Genomic DNA, 14,179 nt, shown 5'->3' with positions numbered 1-14,179 from the left:
TGATCAAGTTTAGATAAGAAAATGTACGTAACAAATCATCTCACCACCCACTAACAACTACTATTTTGGTATATTTCCTTCCATTATTTTCTATATCCACAGGCTTTTCCTTTCCTGCCTTCTGGCTTTTGCACATTTGTTCCTTTTGTTTTCCCTCTTCTACCTCTTCTACCAGATCTTCATTTGGCTGATTTCTTGTCATTCAAGGCTAAGTTTAAATGTCGTCTTCTCAGCTAGTGCTTTTCTGACCATCTAACCTAAAGGAGTCCAAAGTTACTTTCTAGCCTTTACCCTGTTTTATGTTCTTTTGTGTTCTTTACCTTGTTTTATTGTTGCTTTTTACTTATTTATTTTAAAAATTTTGTTTTATTTTATGTATCTAACCCAGAAGCTAGACAGTAACATACAGATGGGTGAGGACCATGTATATCTTGTTCTTTTCTGTGTATCTTTTGTGCCTGAAACAGTGCCTGCCTCATGGTATGCAATCAGTAAATATTGAGTGCTTGAATTGATGAATACTCATAGAGCAAGAGCAAAAGTAAAAGAAATATATAGATATTCTCTGATAGGTACAGCTGTCCAGACACCACACAACTCTCTGTTTGCTTATTGAATCATGTTTTTGGGGGCTGTGCTTATCCCTCTGAAAAATTTGAACATCCAAACCATAATTTTCTCTCTTTACTACATTCAAGTGCTGCACTCTCTAAAATATTTTAAATAGGTATGTGTTTATTGTATATTTTCTACAGTTAGAATATAAGCTGTAAGATGTTCTTCTATTTTGTTAACTGTTGTCTCTCTAGCACATAGAATGATGCTTGGCTCATAGTAGGTGCTCAATAAATATCTGTTGAATGAATGAATAAGCATCTCTTGATATCAGTGGTGTATTACCAATCCTGTCTCTCAGACTAGAAACCCAGATCTGTGGGCCACATAGATTGGATGGTCAACATGATCATACACGTAAAGGGCCTTCAGAAAGAGAAAAGATGGCATGGGGAAAAAAAAGCTAATGTGCATAATGTACTTAAATTTTATCTCATAACAACTTTTTGAGGTAGGTATTATCTCCATTATGTAGCTGAGAACATTGTCTTTAAAAGTCAAGTTCCTTGACTTAGGTCACCCAGCTAGGAAGTGACGGAGTAAGGAATTAATATCAAATAGAGTCTGAAGCTCAATGGGCTGATATTTACCCACAGACTGTCAGAAGTTTAGTGCAGTCCTCATTCTGGTCACTACCAGTTTTGAATCCAGTCTCAATTATATAAGGATTGTTAAAGCACTAAAAAATCTATAGACTGATAAAACCACTTTTGAATTTATATCAATCTATTATTAAATATCTTACAATAAGGTGTGTTTTATAATCAGAAAATAAATAAATAATGTTTTCTATATTGCCTAAACCACCATTGAAAGGCATATGAGAAACAGTAATGAAATATTTACATCATATGTTACAATCAGGGGGATAATATGTTTAATATGTAAATATCTCATACATTTTACACCAGAGAGATCATCCAGAGAGATTATCAAAGGAAATTAACAAGAGATTTAGAGAAAATCAATTTAAAGAGATACTCTATAGTATTAATCACTTAAAAATTACAAGTAAAAATAAAAGTACTTTTTGTACCTCTCAGGATAACAACGATGAAAAATGTAAATAACAGCCAGAACTATTCAGGATGTGGCAAAACAAGTATTTTCATACTGTATGGAAGGCACATAAACTGCTGGATTTTTTGAGAAGATCATATGGCACTATCTGCTATAATAAAATGTATTCATATCATTTGGTTCAGAAAGCCCACTTTTAGGAATTTATCCTACAAAAATCCCCTTTTAAATATACAAACACACAAGCTTAAAAATTAATTGTGGCAATACTTACAACACTGAAAAATTACACGAGTGAAACACTGAAAAATATTGGAAACCAGAAAATGACGAAATCTCTACCAATGGAAGAAAAGATAGTTATATTTGAGTATAGTACTTTAAAATAATAAAATTCTCCACAGATCTAAAGAGAAGTAAAGAAGTTTTTTTGTACTGAAAATAATATGTCCAAGATACATTAAGTGAGAAAATATCTTGCAACAAAGTTGTAATTGTTTTGTAAAAAATATATGTAAGTGTATATATGCACCCTCAAATTAATGAAAATATACATAAAATACTAATAATATTTTTAAATGGGAAGTAGAAGAGAGTGGCTTTCCCCTTTTTGCTTTTATGTGTTTCTGACTCTCTATAATGAAAATGTACTATTTGTGTAATAAAAAGTTAAAGAATGAGAATGTAATCTCATCAGAAATTATTAGGGTCTGTTAGTGGAAGTCTAGGTTATATAATACTCAATGCATTCAATATGCTGTAAATTCTTTTCTGGCTTCATGAAGTATAGATGAGAGTATAATTTCAGAGAAAGTTTATGTGACATTTTAAAGGAGTGAGGCCACACTTTGGTGGCAGTGGAAAGTGTATCTAAAGCCATTTTCAAGAATTGACATTACTTCAGAAAATAAAAGAAAAAATAGATAAGAAAGTGTAAGTCCATAAAAAACCTTGAATAACCAAAGCAATCTTAGAACAAAGCTGGATGCATCATTCTCCCTGATTTCAAACTACATTTCAAAGCTATAGTAATTAAAACAGCATGGTATGAGCATAAAAACAGATACATTGGTCAGTGAAACAGAATAGAGGGCCCAGAAATAAACCCACATATATATATGGTCAATTAATTTACGACAAGGAGCTAAGGATACACAGTAGGGAAAGAACCTTTCCTTCAATAAGTGGTGTTGGGAAAGCTTCACAGCTATATACAAAAGAGTGAAACTGAACCACTTTCTTACACAATACACAAAAATGAACTCAAAATGGATTAAAGACTTGAACATAACATCTGAAAACATAAAATTCTTAAAAGAAAACATAGGCAATAAGCTCCCTGACATAGGTCTTGGCAATGATTTTTTAAAAATTAGACACCAAAAGCAAAAGTGACAAAAGCAAAAATAAACAAGTGGAACTACATAAAACTAAAAATCTTCTGCACAGAAAAGGAAACCATCAACAAAATAAAAAGGCAACCTACTAAATTGGAAAAAATATTTGCAAATCATATATCTGATAAAGAGCTAATATCCAGCACACATAAAAAAAACTCATACAACTCAATAGCAAAAAACCAGGCAATCCGATCAGAAAATGGAAGACTATTTGAATAGACACTTTTCTAAGGAAGACATATAGATGAACAACAGCATATTAAAAGATGCTCTACATTATTCATCATCAGGGAAATGCAAATCAAAACCACAATGAGATATCACCTTACATCTGTTAGAATGGCTATTATCAAGACTAGAAAAACTAGAAATAACAAATGTTGGCAAGGATGTGGCAAAAGGGAACTAATTGCACACAACCAAAATGTGTATATATATATATATACTTCTATCTATCATCTATTTTTTTTAAAAAAGCTCATACATACAGAAAAGAGAAAAGTGGTTGCCAGAGGCACAGGATGGGGTGGGAGACATGGGTGAACTGTTTGTGTTTTGTTTTGTTTTTTATTTTAAATAAATTGAATACTTTTTTTTAAATAGAGAAAGGGTAGTCTTTTCAACAATGGTGCTGGAACAATTAGAAGTCCATATAAAAATATGAACCTAATCACAGATATTATATCTTACACAAAATTAATTTAAAGTGTATTATATACCTAAATGTAAAATTAAAAACTGTTAAAATTCTACAAGAAAACATAGAAGAAAATCCATGTAACCTTGGGTTTGGTGATGACCTTTAATATATAACACCAAAAAGCATGAAAGTAAAAAGATGATAAACTAAACTTTGTTAAAATTAAAATTAAAGTCTTTCATTCTGTGGAGGACACAGACTAACTTATAGAAGCTCTTGGTTTCTAGCACTATCATCCAAATAAAAGAAGCCAAGCATCTTTGAAGAAAAGCCTAATTGTAGGACTGGGGTGCGTATATACAAAATAAGCTTGTACCATATTATACTGCCACAAAGTAGGAGGAACTAGAAACAAATGAAACAAAATGCCATACACAACTGTGGGAGTATGTCAAAAGGCACAGAAGCTAACTGAAAGAGCTTCCTATAGCCAAAGCTAGAACAATTTGAGGGGCCAAATAAGTAATATAGTATTGGATTGTAACAAAGTATAAGATAAATATCCATAAGCCCATATTAAAATAAATGATTAAATAAGTAAATGAATAAATAAACAAAGAGAGAAGAATAGCCAAGTTTCCTCTGCAGAAGAATTTCAAATAATTTATATAGAAACTCCTTCCTCAAGTTGTGGAGAATGGGCATAATTCTCTACCCTAAGAAGGACTTGTGTACAGTGACTTCCTTCCAAATAGTACATTATAGAACGGAGGAAAAAGAGTAAGTTTATAGTGAATAAATCTGACAAACACTGCCTCTGCCAAGTGATCACAGTTTATGTCCACAGTGATATCGTGTTGGTAGCATGAACTCTTGCTATGATGTGATAAGAATAACATCTTACCTTCATGGCCCTTTTCCCCAAAACACATAACTCCAGCTTAATCATAAAAAAAATAAATCCCAATTCAGAGATGTTCTACAAAATGTCTCTTCAGTACTCCTTAAAACCTTTAAAGTCATCAAAAACAGGGGAAGTCTGAGAAACTGTCACAATCTAAAGAAACCTAGAAGGAAACATATCAATTGAATGTAGTGTGGAATCCTGGATGGAATCCTGGAACAGAGAAGGATTAAGTAAAATTTGGTAAAATCTGAATAAAGTATGAATTTTAGGTAATACTAATATGTAAAAAAGGGAAAGTATAAATCCCCTGGACTATGTAAATCAGTTGCAGGAGAAATTTCAGCAGTCTCATTAAGATGTGAACGATGGGGAAATATCATGTAAGACTTTCCAGTGAGAAGCTGACTGAATAAAGAGGGTTTGGAAAACAGCCCCAGATCCCATGGAGACTTACTGACCACAGACGTTGAAAGTGGAAAATGTTAGGAGAAAAGCTCGTCTGTTCTCTAGAAGAAAGGGTCAAGGATAGGGTGAGGGTTAGGGATGGCTGTTGCATACATAGTTTGGTAATCAAAAACATTCTTTTGACATTCAACATGGACATTTTGAAGAAGCCTTGACGTAACAGCTGCATTAAATCAGCCTTGTCAAAATGTCCTGCTATCCTCTGAGAGAAAGGGCCTCTGCAAGGGAAACTAGCATTAAGGATGACAATGAGCATGCCTTGAAAGACGGGATTGAACAGAGACCTGCAATAAGAAAACCTACCAGGTAATTAGAGTAATATTTGCACAAATTCTGCTTCTGGTGACTAGGAAAGTACAACCATTTCCTCAACCAGTTTGATGGAACTGGTCATATGCTTGTCATCAATTATTTATTTTTTAAAAGAAGATGAAAAATAAGGACAATAATAGAAATACATGGGAGCTACAGTGGAGTGCTTTCCCAAACCCCAAAATAATTTGGAAATAAGCATACAATCTGAGAGTTTAAGAATAATAATCTACTGGGGCGCCTGGGTGGTTCAGTCGGTTAAGCATATGATTTCTTAATTTCGTCTCAGGTTGTGATCTCAGGGCCATGAGATTGAGCCCTACATTGGTCTCCATGGTGAGCGTGGAGACTGCTGAGGATTCTCTCTCTCTCTCTCTCTCCCTCTGTCTCTCCCTGCCCCACTCACGTGCACGCTCTCTCTCTAAAGAGGAGGAAGAAGAAGAAGAAGAAGGAAGGAGAAGAAGAAGAAGAAGAAGAAGAAGAAGAAGAAGAAGAAGAAGAATCATCTACTGGCAGATGTTATCCAACTCTGGGACTAAAGATGGAGATAATCACTACATGTATTATGAAGGATCTGTGTTTCAGTTCTACAACCAAAGGAAACCAGCAGTAATCCTATGGAGGCAGGGCTGAAATGCACTTGCATTTACTGAAAAAAATCCAAATACAAACTGTTTCCGAGAGACACAATAGGAGCAGTAATAAACAGCAGACTTCAGAAGTCATACAGAAAATGGAGAAAGACATTTTTGGTAGAAAACTAAGGAATGGATGGCATAAGTTTGATTCACGAAGTGGCAGAACTTCAGAAATATTCAAGAAGAGGAAAGGAGAGATAAAATGACCCAAACATATCTAAGATATGTTGGATTTCTGCCCTTTAAGGAGAGGGTGTCTGCAAGGGAAGATGACCATAGTGAGGCACCAGACTATACAACATCCTTGTGGATAAATGCAGGACTCTAGTGAGAAAGCCTACTAGATAATCAGAGGAAGCCTGGTACACAGACAGTAGGCAGAATTTTGTTGCAAAGGACTATATATTCAGGCTGATTAACTCCAATACTCATGGGGCCACTGGTAACAAACAGATGACCAAACAACTGATGGGATAGAGATATATCAGCAGATACCTTCTTGGCAGGAGATTCAGAGACCAGAAGGTTCTCCCTAACAATGTTCTCATACTATATAAGACTTCACATTACAGAACTTAGGCACAGCTCCAGGAAATTAGAGCAAAGTGATCTAAGAGAACTGTGTATCCATCTGGCCCAACATGGGCAATATGATCAGACCGACAATCAATGAATACTCAAGATGAAAATAAGGTTTGCTTAAGATTAAAATAAAGGAGGGGTAACATCTCTTTGGGAGACTGTGAAAGCAAACCCTCTCCCTCTAACTTTGAATGAAAATCAATTTCTGAAAGGCAAACAATTAAAAACTACACAATATGATATAAATAGTGCCCAGTCGGTTTAAATGTTAAAGGTAGGATTCCCCAACTTGAGAGCAAAACTTATAGTAGTGTGGTTAGGTACATCTTGGAATAATGAAGGAACAAAAAATTATATCATTGTTATTATCTCTTAATTTCATTTTATTCTTCTTTTGACATTCAAAATTTGAGGTTCTTTCTGGCATTAACATATTAGCCACATTTATAGTTTAAAAGGAGGCAAGAATACTATCAACTAGAAAGTGAATCTAAAGGTTATTTATGTTTGCATTTTACAGTAGCAACAGAAACAGGTGGCTGATCTGAAATATTACTTCTAAGTGTTGTTACTACACTGAAGAGTTCTTTATAGGAGTGATGCCAAGCATTAGGAAATGCAAATTTCTGTTTAGGCATTGAATTGAGGAATAAGAGCCATATTTCTCAACTAATATTTAGGATTTGAGTATTGATTGCTTAAATATGCAGGTACATGTACTTATGGACTATACCATCTGCTATCAGGGTTTGTAAGTATGGCCTGTGGACAAAATTCAGCTCACCCTCTGTTTTTATAAATAAAGTTTTATGGGAACACACCCACAGTACTTTAGCACTACAACAGCATAGTTGAGTAGTTGAGACAGAAACTGCATAGCCCCAAAAGACCAAAATATTCACTATCTGTCCTTTTACTAAAAAAAAAGTTTGCCATTCCCCAGGCTAGGTGGTCAAAGTAGATACAGACCAACCAATATAATTCTTTCAGCAGGTCCATTTCTTGGTCAGCCTGCCAAATTCTATATTAGGTCTTCTGTTCTTTTTGCCCATCCTTTATTTTTCTGAAATTGTTTATGCAAGCCTGGGGACTAGTATCTTCATTCTAAATGAATTAGTCTTCCTAGGGACAATAGGTTTAAGAGATTCATATAACCATTATTTTTTTCTAAAGAATATTTTATTTATTTATTTATTTATTTATTTATTTATTTATTTTTGGCATATGAAAATTTATTATTGTCATGTTTTCACCATCAAAACTTATGATCTTGGTCTTTCTTTCTTGCCTTTTCATAAGGTCAAAAGAGAGACATTGGCTACTTTGATAACCTTAAATGAACTCCAGGAATGTCACCAACAGCATGATCTTTGCAACCAAATCCAGCAACCAGAACCTCACCCTTTTCCTCAATAAAATTCGAACTACCATCACTGGGTACAAAGGCTGTGATTTTTTTTGCCATTCTTGATCAGGTGGACCCTGACACACTTCCCGATGGCAGAATTTGGCTTTTTGGCTTCAACCCCTACTTTTCCCAGCACAATTCCCTTTGCGTGGGCAGCTCCTTCAAAAGTGTTGGCCTTCAAGGTTGTGCTCAAATGGGCTTTTTTGTCTTGTTTATCATGCTACTTCTGATTTTGTCAGTAACTACGGAGCTTCCTGACAGTACGAAGACCAGTACACTTGCCCATCCTGCTGGTGCCACAGGCCTGAGCAAAAAAGCTCCAAAGAATATTTTAAAAGTAAGCAAACAAAAATACATAGTATCAAACCTGGATGAGAAGCAATTGAATGTGGCCATTCTGTCATTGTGGCAAGAAGCCTTTAATTCACAGATATGGATGACTGAGGCCTGAGGGCTCTAACAGAATACAAATATCTAGGAGAGAGAGAGAGAAGCAAAACTGCCTCTTGATGAGGGTGAGAAGGGGCAGGATCTCTGTGGCAGAAGCTTGAAGTGAATAATGGGGATGTCCCTTAGTACTTTGTGGGGGTCTGGGAGAAATGGTGCTTCAGATTATACTAGTACATTTAGAGAAAAACATAAGCTTGTGAAGGCTCTTAAGACTGAAAATTTATGCAAGGCTTTTCTGGACCATGAGCTTTCTGGCTCACTCTATGAAAGGGCCTCTCATACACAGGGGCCTCCCAGAAGGGGAGACACCAGCTGTGAGTTATATTTTAAAGTTCTAGGAAACAGGCTACACAGAGGGTCTATGTTTATATTATGAGTCACAGCAGGGACAGGTGGTGGGTCTGGAGCTTAATGTCTGCAAATGATGTCTCTGACTGCCAGGATTGTTCAGAGGAGTTGTTTGTAGGAGTGAGTTTGGAAGAGAGATGAAGAAATGAAAAGGATTCTTTCTCTCAGTGGCCATTTTAAATATTGGAGTCCTTCCTTGAATTTGTTAAGGAAAAATGATACCAATATACAAGGGCTGTTGTAGCAACTCAAATTCATCAACAAAATGTGAGCAGAACCTCCAGTGGAAAGAACTGAATGCTAGATAGTACCAACATTGGGAATAATATAAGAATGAATGAGTAAATGAATGAATGAATGATGAGGGATACTCTAGATAAAGAAAAACAAAAAATAAACATTCCATTTTTCTTAAATAGAGTGTCAGAATTCAAATATTAGCTACATGAAAACTCCATTATCTTGGCCTTAAAGCTCTCCCTTTTATTCCTGAATTTATATCTCTAAAATGTTATGTGTCATCTGACAGATGTCTTAGCTTGTCAACATAATATCTATCAACATTTTTGTGGGTCCACTCCTCACTCAGCAAGATTGACATCAAGGACATATTATACAGAACTGCCAAAGAAGTCAGGCCAAATACAATTTGCTGTATCTATCTAAATTTTGCCTTAACTCTTTTGTCAAAGCTCTGAATTACAGAACAAAAGAGAAACTTGGCAAGAATGGCAATGACAAAGAAAGAGGAAGATACAGCACTGTTCTATGTAGAAACACACACACACACACACACACACACATACACACATCCACACAGAGAAATAAACAGCAAAATTTGTTCTGGACAGCCACTACCATACTTTACCACTGGTGGGGCTTTCATCACCCAGCCCATTATTAACCTAGGGGCGTTTGAAGAGAAACAAGGAGGACATGTTCCACAATTCTGCAGTTGTGCTAAACTGTTGCCTGAGATAGATAATCGCGCTTTTGACTGATAGGACCATCTTAGTCCAAAGAACTCCTTTCTGCAGTGTCCAGCCCCAGCAGCCCAGTTCCAGTTCTCAACGAGGCCAGATGTTCTCTTGAATTCCGTGTCTTTGCTCACATTGTTCCCTTTGCATGCTGTGTCATATGCCCACAAGTACTCACTCAGTGTTTTTTATTTCTTGGTGGTGTTGATAATAGACATGTCATGCTTGTCATTGGACTAAGAGACTAAGGCTGGACACTCCAGGAACTTGAATTAGCCCCATGCCAATGTCTTGGAAAGCAAAGAGCACAGATTGGGAAATAGAAAGGACAGATGTGAATTATAGGCTCTGCCACTTACATACTATAAAATTCAATTAGTGAAATGTAAGAATGCTAATCTGAAGAATTGAAATAATAATGTTGCCTCATAGGCTTACTTTAAGTATTAAAGATGGCACATGGAAATCTTACAGCGCACTAGCAGGTAGAGTTCATATGAGTTTTCTTAGTTCTATAGAGAGCAGGATCCATGTCCATCTGAGTCTCATTTGTGTTTTATAAGTGTTTGTTGACATTTCATAGATAATTTCCACTTGAGTGTCTAATATGTAGTGTTCTGTTATTCATGCAAATTAATTTCTGTTAAAATAATTCCTTGGCCCTAACAGATCTTTCCATCTGAAAACCCAGAGTGTTTGTCCAGCTTGGGTCTTATGGATTTCCATAGCACTCCAGGGTGGTTGGGTAGGCTTCCCGATTTCCTCTTGGTGATCAGTCTAGACTAAAAGAGGAGAAGTGACTCACTGAAGGTCCTATCATCAAGATACTTCCAGTTCTGGAATCCAGGCAGCTCTTCTGACCCTCTCTCTAGCGTCCTGCCTAGCAGATTTATCACTGTAGCTTTGTGCTCCCATCATTTTTCTGGGGCTAAAAGGATAGCAGCAACATCCATATTATGGACTTTCCGAATGTTTACCTTTAGATATAGAAAGAGGGGGAAGTCAAAGGAAAAAGAATGAATATTGTTCCCCTCTTTGAACTCAATACACAATTCATTCTACTAGATTGAAAGATATGAAATCATTGTTTTTGTAGGTAAAAAATGACTGAACATCAGCAATTTTATGTGGTTTGGTCAAAAATAACAAATAATGTACTGTTTGCTACATAATGTAAATGTCTGTGGTTTTTCTGTTGCATTTATGACAACACCATCTCTGCTATAGAATGGAGGGGATGGGATGGGAAGTAAACTTCTGCTGAGTGCCTAGTATGGGCCAGAAACTCTGTTAGGCATTTTACCTACCTTTTCTCTATGCTCTAAAATGTGGTACAGTAGACACCAGGATCTCTTTAATATTCACATTGTCACAAATATGTGCCGTGAAGTTCAGAGAAGTTAATTACATATTCCAAGTTTACACAGTCAATAAAAAGCAGAGGAGGTGTTTTAACCCGGTTATGTCTGACTTAAAGGCCTAAGCTCTCTCCACACTGCCATATGGCCCTCCCTTCATGGTGAACTTTTAGGATGCAGGGCCAAAGTTGGTCTAAACTCGTTTGGTACAGTCCAAGTAAGATCATAGACATTCAGTTGGTTATAAATATTTATCTTCTTGAAATAGGCATGTGTAGTAGGGAATTTGCTATATGAATTTGGACTTTAGGAGAAATAAGTTATGGGATGAAGTTATGAAATTGGATTTCCCATGACTGACACATAATAATATCCAATAGATACTTCTTGAGTTAATGAATTATTGGATGAATTATAGATTTTGAGAGTCACTAGCAAGTAAAAGCAAATGTGTGCCCATCTAATTTTTTCTATGCCTATCCATTTTTCAAAGTATTTGAGATCGTACTATACAAACTGTTTCATCATCTCTTTAGAAATAACTTTTATTATTTTTAGTGGGTACAAATTTCCAGGATATAAAATTCAACTGGTAAAGAAATCTGTTTTTATATAATTAATCTATGCATTTTGAACTCCACTTTACCTATTGCAAAAAAAAGCAATCTTGCCAGCTGAAGGTAAACTCAGTCATCTTAGGGTTTTCTCAATCGGTTTAGTGTGAGGTAAATCAATTGAGGCTGGAACTTAAGTTCCATAGGTGGGGGACTTATATTACATCACCGAATGATGAATCGGTGTGGGTAAGTAAGAATAACTTGTGTGGCAGCAGTTAGGCATGGAAGAACAAGTAACCACCCTTAAATGAATTATTATTAAAAAAAAGGAAGTGGTGGGGGGGATATATCCAGTATCCATCCTTATCCACCTGACAGAAGGGGACCCTGAGGATAACACCTATTTGTTGGTTTGCACATGTGAATTACTATTGTAGACAAATTTTGTACAGCAACTTTATTCTTACCTTCTTTGAGTGGTGATGTCTAGAGAAATATATTTTCTTTGTGAGGGAAAAAGATTTTCTAGGGGTAGTAAATGTGGCAAGATGAATATACGATATATTCATAGATGAATATAGAATAGATTCAATAGAATTCATAGAACTCATAGATTCAATATATTCAAGATGATATATTTCCTGCCCCCTCACATATATCTTTTACCGTGTGATATTTCCCTCTCCCTGTTTCGATACCTGAGAAAAGATAGCCTCACAGGAATTCTAGGTGTCACCATAATGTGGGTATGGTATAATAGGAATGGCTTCCTTTCATATAAGGGTCAGAGAAGGCCCAGGTAGATCCACTGAGTTTACCATATCCCTCAGAGTTGTGCCACAAGTCCAGTCTTTTGTGTTCCCAGCAAGGCACAAAAGCTAGCTGAGCAAGAGTCCTTGTGGTCCTGAGCCAGTCTCAGGGTCAAGATGAGAGGTTGCGGCATGGCAACATAAACCATATAGGTTTAGATGGGAATTGAAATATCTTAGGGGATGTCACCAAGGACAGTAAAGATCAAGACACTACATAAGCTCTGAGAATTTAGATGTCATATGATGAGAAGGGGAGACATAAATTAATTGGATTTATCATACATTAACAGAGAAAAATGAGATGAACTGAATTTATGCTGAATTACCCTCAGTCTACTGACAGTATACTTCTTTTTTTTTTTAATATTTTATTTATTTATTTATTTGACAGAGAGAGGGGCAGCAAGAGAGGGAACACAAGCAGGGGAAGTGGGAGAGGTAGAAGCAGGCTTCCCACCAAACAGGGAACCTGATGCAGGGCTCGATCCAAGAACACTGGGATCATGACCTGAGCCGAAGGCAGACGCTTAACGACTGAGCCACCGAGGCACCCTGAGAGAGTATACTTCTTTTTTTTTTAATAATAATATTTTTAATTATATTTTGTTAGTCACCATACAGTACATCCCTAGTTTTTGATGTAAAGTTCGATGATTCATTAGTTGCGTATAACACCCAGTGCACCACGCCATACGTGCCCTCCTTACTACCCATCACCAGCCTATCCCATTCCCCCACCCCCCTCCCCTCTGAAGCCCTCAGTTTGTTTCTCAGAGTCCATAGTCTCTCATGCTTCATTCCCCCTTCTGATTACCCCCCCCTTTCTTTATCCCTTTCTTCCCCTACCGATCATCCTAGTTCTTATGTTCCATAGATGAGAGAAATCATATGATAGTTGTCTTTCTCTGCTTGACTTATTTCACTCAGCATTATCTCCTCCAGTCCCATCCATGTTGCAGCAAATTTTGAGAAATCATTCTTTTTGATGGTTGAGTAATATTCCATTGTATATATGGACCACATCTTCTTTTTTTTATAATAATATTTTTATTATATTATGTTAGTCACCATACAGTACATCCCTGGTTTTTTATGTAAAGTTCGATGATTTATTAGTTGTGTATAACACCCAGTGCACCACGCAATACGTGCCCTCCTTACTACCCATCACCAGTCTATCCCATTCCCCTACCCTCTCCCCTCTGATGCCCTCAGTTTGTTTCTCAGAGTCCATAGTCTCTCATGCTTCATTCCCCCTTCTGATTACCCCCCTTTCTTTATCCCTTTCTTCCCCTACCGATCATCCTAGTTCTTATGTTCCATAGATGAGAGAAATCCTATGATAATTGTCTTTCTCTGCTTGACTTATTTCACTTAGCATTATCTCCTCCAGTGCCATCCATGTTGCAGCAAATGTTGAGAAATCATTCTTTTTGATAGCTGAGTAATATTTCATTGTATATATGGACCACAACTTCTTAATCCATTCATCTGTTGAAGGGCATCTCGGCTCCTTCCACAATTTAGCTATTGTGGACAATGATGCTATGAACACTGGGGTGCATATGGCCCTTCTCTTCACTACGTCTGTATCTTTGGGGTAAATACCCAGTAGAGCAATTGCTGGATCCTAGGGTAGCTCAATTTTTAACTTTTTAAGGGACCTCCACACTGTTTTCCAAAGTGGCTG

General features: G+C 36.4%; 1 pseudogene; it reads right to left on the bottom strand.

The window, feature by feature from the left end:
• Window positions 1–7,897: 7,897 nt before the first annotated feature.
• On the bottom strand, window positions 7,898–8,273 carry LOC123794083 (small ribosomal subunit protein uS12 pseudogene; annotated as a pseudogene).
• Window positions 8,274–14,179: the final 5,906 nt, after the last annotated feature.

This window comes from Ursus americanus, chromosome X (genome assembly GCF_024610735.1).
Source record: "Ursus americanus isolate L20-20 chromosome X, mUrsAme1.1.p, whole genome shotgun sequence".
Taxonomy (NCBI): Eukaryota; Metazoa; Chordata; class Mammalia; order Carnivora; family Ursidae; genus Ursus; species Ursus americanus.
This window is presented reverse-complemented; position numbering and strand designations above follow the sequence as displayed.